This window comes from Protobothrops mucrosquamatus, unplaced genomic scaffold (genome assembly GCF_001527695.2).
Source record: "Protobothrops mucrosquamatus isolate PMUCROS unplaced genomic scaffold, P.Mucros_1.0 scaffold2371, whole genome shotgun sequence".
Taxonomy (NCBI): domain Eukaryota; kingdom Metazoa; phylum Chordata; class Lepidosauria; order Squamata; family Viperidae; genus Protobothrops; species Protobothrops mucrosquamatus.
In genome coordinates, this window is record NW_015388447.1 from 274034 (window position 1) to 279648 (window position 5615).

Consider the following 5615-nt stretch of genomic DNA (forward strand, 5'->3'; position numbering starts at 1 on the left):
AAAAAAACCCCATAAAACCAAATTAAAAGCCAAATATTGGAAGCTGTGTGTCAATTAAAATTTTCTTAAAATCATCCCTACCTAAAATCCTCCCTAGGTCAGGCCCGCTTGCTGGAAAAGCCATGTCTTGAGGGCGCGGCGGAAAGTAAGGAGATCCGGAATCATCCGGATCTCGGGGGGTAGTTCGTTCCAGAGGGGGACAGATGATACAGCTGTTCAGTGAGTAACTGAGGTTGTTAAGTTAGTAACACGGTTGTTAAGTGAATCTGGCTTCCCCGTTGACTTTGCCTGTCAGATGGTTTCACAAAAGGGAATCACGTAACCTCACGCACCGCAACCGTCATAAATGTGAACCAGTTGCCAGGCATCCAAATTTTGATCATGATGCTCTAACGGGGGATATGTCACTTTCTTTTCAGTGCCGTTGTAACTTTGGACGGTTGCTAATTGAATGGTTGTAACTTGAGGACTATTTGTACTATAAATAGGCCAGTGAAGAATGGAGTCCTGCAGGTGCTTACAACAGTGTGTGTGTGGGGGGGGGGGCTGCCCTTCAAGAGCATTCAGAAGTGGTGCAAAACGCAGTGCCACAGGCAGTTATGTGCGCTTCAAGAACTGCACACGTTACACCTCTACTTTATGAACCGCGTGGGTTATTTACTCCCAAGGCCGAAGTCCTCCTACCATCTTGGACAAACGGCTGCTCAATCTTTCCCTTGAAAATCCTCAGTGATGGAGGAAGCACAACTCCGGGAGGCAAGCCATTCCACTGTGCCAGGGACTTTCTTTTTTTTTTTTTTAAAGAAGCTGCTATTGGTGGTTGTTTTTATCCCACCTTTTAAAATACATCTGAAGATAGCAAACATACCGAATCCTCCTGCCTCTTTTCCCATAGCAACGACAACCACCACCCGGTGAGGACTGACCCAAAGTCACCCAGAGGGTTTTCATGCTAGGAGAGGCCGAGAACTCGCCTTCTCTTGCTTTCTAGGTCAGCGCCTTCGCCCCGACTCCAAACTGGCTTCCCGATTCTGCAATTCTAGATACCGGTAATTGCCATGTCCACAAGTGGCCCTTTATGAGCTCTTGAATAGCACTGTGCAATCCCCATACCTGAGACGTTGCCTGGGCAGGCAGAAGGGAAAAAAATCAACTTCCACTGAAGAAGCAAGAGCAGTCAAAACCTGATGGGCACATTTATTAATTTGCTGCCCTTATATGCTCCCCCACTAAATCATCAGAGGGGGCCAGGAATCAATCTCTTTCCCTTCCTCCCTCCCCTCCGTTTCCTCCCTCCGTCTTCCCCACCTTTATTATTTTTATAAATAACTCAAGGCAACAAACATACATAAATACTCCTTCCTCTTCCTATTTTCCCCACAACAACCCTGTGAGACGGTCACCCAGCCAGTTTTCATGCCTAAGGCGGGACTAGAACTCCCTGTCTCCTGGTGACTGGCCCAAAGTCACCCAGCTGGCTCTCATGCCTAAGGCGGGACTAGAACTCACCCTCTCATGATTTCTAACCTGGCGCTTTGACCACAACCACAGTGGCTCTCTACAGTATTCTTCTGTAAACCCATAAACAAAGCATGGTTGTTGTGGAGAAAATGGATGGAATGTAGAGGTATGTTTGCTTGAGGTATATATTTATTTATTAAATTTATATGCCACCCATCTCACATTGAAAGTGACTATATAAAAAAGGTGGGACATAAATAATAATAATTGACATTGATAAAATCCCCAGGAGGAAATTGCAGAAGAACTTGGAAGTGTTTCCATCTTTTAGCGCCACCAAGGAACAACGTCTGCCTATGCCAGGTCCTTAGAAAGGACTCGGGTGGTAGATAAAAATGCCAAATGCCAATTTAAACATCTGGCTGACTATGTGAGCAACCATAATAATAATCTGGATACATCAGAACAGAAGAGAAAAATCTGGAAAAGATAACAAAATACAAAGTCCTGCAAGCAAAGGTAGTCCCAATAGCCCAATTGTAATAGGTGCCTTGGGTACCATCCCAAAACATCTGGAACACCATTTGAATCCACTGGCATTGACAAAATTCTCATCAATGAATTGTAAAAGGAAGTTTGACTTGGCAGGGCTTACATCTTGCAATCAAATCTGTAATATAATTCTTTATTGGCCAAGTGTGATTGGACACATAAGGAATTTGTCTGTGGTGCATAACCTCTCAGTGTATATGCAAGCAACAAGTGATAAATCATGATCATAATCATAAAATACAATCATAAATCATAAGATTAGGCAAAACCTGGCTCAAAAACAGTAACTGTGAGAGGGACCTTGGAGTCCTAGTGTACGATCACTTAAACATGAGCCAGCCATGTGCAGCAGCAGCCAAAAGCTAATACAATCCTAAAGAGAGGCATAGAATCAAAATCACGTGAAATATTAGTACCACTTTGTATACTTAGTAAGGCCACACCTGGAATACTGCATCCAGTTTTGATCAACATACTGTTAAAAAGATGTTGAGACTTCGGAAAAAGTGCAAAGAAGAGCAACTAAGATGATTAAAGGTCTGGAGACTAAAACATATGAAGAACAGTTACAGGATTTGGATATGGCCAGTCTAGAGAAAAGAAGGACTAGGGGTGACATGATAGCAGTATTCCAATATTTGAGGGGCTGCCACAAAGAAGAGGGGGGTCATCCTATTCCCCAAAGCACCTGAAGGCCAGACAAGAAACAATGGATGGAAACTAATCAAGGAGAGAAGCAACCTGAAATTAAGGAGAAACTTCCTAACAGCAAGGACAATTAACCAGTGGAATAGCTTCCCTCCAGAAGTTGTAGGTATTTCATCACTCAAAGTTTTTAAGAAGAGAGATGGAAATGTAGCCATATTTTCTCTTTCACTTTTAGAGTTAGTTGATGCTGGGAGGGGGGATGTGGATGAGAGTTCAGTTAGTCATAACAATAATAACTCAGCCATGGGAATCCAAGGTTATTGCGCCCAGAGTTGATAAAGATTTGGTGGGCTGGAGAGCTGGGGAAAAAGCCCTTGCTTCAAGCTAATTGGGGAATGTGATTTATGACAGTTAATTGGAGGAGGGAATTGTGCTTTGCTACTTTGTGCTCAGGGGAGGGGAATTCAGTTTTTGGCTTCAACTATGTAGTACTGATACTTTGTTTCTCGAATAAAAGATTCTTTAAGGTAAACAATGCCTCAAAGTTCTTTTGAAGAGTTTCATCTGTTGGAACCATGAGATAGGGACGTGGTGGCGAACCTATGGCAGGTGTGCCACAGGTGGCACACAGAGCCCTCTCTGTGGGCACGCACACCATCACTCCAGTCCTAGGCCTTCAGCTGGGTTTGTATAAAACCTTTTCACTTTAGGCCTCCACCATCATGTGCAAAAAAAAAAAAAAAAGGTTCAATCAATCAATTTCAACTTGAGGGGAAAAAAAAAGATCTTGCAAAGTTGGAATTGATTGGTTGAATTTTTTAGTCCCACCCAGTCTGGCATTACCACGGCAGCCATGCCCACTCAATGGGCCACATCCACCCAATTGGCCACACCCAGCCAATGAGCCACGCCCACCTGGCACCCAACATACATGTGGGTTTTGGGTTGCAGTTTGGACACTCAGTCTCTAAAAGGTTCACCATCACTGACATAGGGTCTCCTGCTTGAGCAGAGAATTGGACTAGAAGACTTCCAAGATCCCTTCCAGCTCTATTCTGATTGATTGATTGATAAGATACAAACTCAGTGATAATCATAGGATATTAATTAAGCAAACAAGATGAATCATAATAGGATACTAAATAAAGGCAATCAACAAAGTCAGTGATTGTTAGTAAACAATAATATCTGCCTATCCCAGGTCCTTGGGAAGGACTTGATAGTAGATTAAAAATGCCAAGCCCAGTCTAAATATCTGACTGATGGTGCAAGTAACCATAATACAGTAATACTATCAGCATTGACAAAATCCTCCTTGGTCAATTGCAAAAGGCAGCTGTGCTTGGAACAGTTTACATCCTGCGGATGAGACCTTTAATATTATTAAATAATAACATCTGTCTATCTCAGGTCTTTGGGAAGAACTCCAGAGCTGGAAAAAATGCCCAAACCGGTCTAAACATCTGGCTGACCGTGCAATGATCCATAATAAGCTTACATCCTGGGATGAGACCACTAATACCATCAAAAACCTGCTTCTCCCAGGTCCTTGGGAAAGACTAGGTGGATAAAAATGCCAAATCCAGTCTAAACATCTGGCTGACCAATCACAATATTATAATACTATCAGTACTGACAAATTCACCATCATTGCAAAAGGTAGCTGTACTTGGAGCAACTTATGTTCTGCTTATGGTACTTTTAATATTACTATAACATCTGCCTCTCCCAGGTGCTGAGGAAGCACTCCAGAGGTGGATAAAAATGCCAAATCCAGTCTAAACATCTGGCTGACAGTGCAACCCACCAAAATATAATACTATCAGTATTGACAAATTCACCAATAGTTAATTGCAAAAGGCAGCTGTATTCGGAACATCTTACGTTCTGTAACCAAATATTTATATTTATTATAACATCTGCCTCTCATAGGTCCTGGGGAAGCACTCCAGAGGTGGACAAAAATGCCAAATCCAGCCTGAACATCTGGCTATGTGACCATCCACGATAACAATAATAAGCTCACATCCTGGCATGAGACTTTTAACCCCATCAAAAATCCACATCTATCCCCAGGTTCCTTGGGAAGGACTCCAGAGGTGGATAAAAATGTCAATGTAAACCTCTGGCTGAGTGTGGGGCCAACCACCACCATCATCATCATCATAAACAGAATCGCCCTTAATCCATTATCAAAGGCAACTCGACTTGTGACCGGTTGCAACCTGATGATGATGAGACCCTGGACCCCCCACCAAGCACCCACATCTGCCCCTCCCCAGCTGCTCCAGAGGTGGATAAAAAAAGGCCCAACCCAGCCTCAACATCTGGCTGGCTGGCCCACCAACCACCCTAACAACTCGAGGCCCTGAGGCCTGGGGGCCAGAAGGTCGCTGCGGGGTCCAGGAGCAACCAGGGTCTCCATCGCTGGAGGTTTCTGGACAAGCCATCGAGCTGGGATATGTGGCCCTTGGCCGGAGAGCCCGACTAGATGACCTCCAAGGTACCCTGGGGCTCTGTGTTCTATGGAGAACTGGGTAGGGGCGGCTTCCCCATCGCCCCGCCGGGGCCCTTGGGGACCGCAGACCCCCCCCCCCATGTCTCCTTGGGAGGCGCGGCCTTCGCCTCCTCCTGCTTGGGAAGCGCCCCGAAGAGCCAGGCGGGGAAAGGCCGCGGGGCCTCCGGACAAAGAGGCGGGTTGCCGAAGGAGGCGGAAGCCCACCGGGGGCGCCCATGGGCCTCTCCCCGCCCCGCCCCGCCCCCCCGGGAGGCGCCGTCCTCACCTGGGCTGCCCTCCGTCCCTCGGAGCCCCTCGGCGCTCCATGAAGATCGGCGCATGCGCACCGCGACGCTCGCCCGCCTTCCTCACTCCCACAACTTCCGCCTTCTTCCCTCATCGCCAGCGGGGCCCGACGGGGGAGCGGAAGCCACACACACACACAAGCCCCGCCTCT

The 5615-nt window shown here is 46.2% G+C and overlaps 1 protein-coding gene across 1 annotated transcript in view; it reads right to left on the reverse strand.

Annotated features, from left to right (window-relative positions):
• The window catches only part of USF1 (upstream transcription factor 1), a 25569-nt gene extending 20028 nt beyond the window's left edge, over positions 1-5541 (reverse strand). The window contains exon 1 of the mRNA XM_015824833.1: positions 5445-5541. The gene's annotated coding sequence lies outside the window, so the exon portion shown is untranslated. The remainder of the gene's footprint in view (positions 1-5444) is intronic.
• Between the last annotated feature and the right edge of the window lie 74 nt (positions 5542-5615).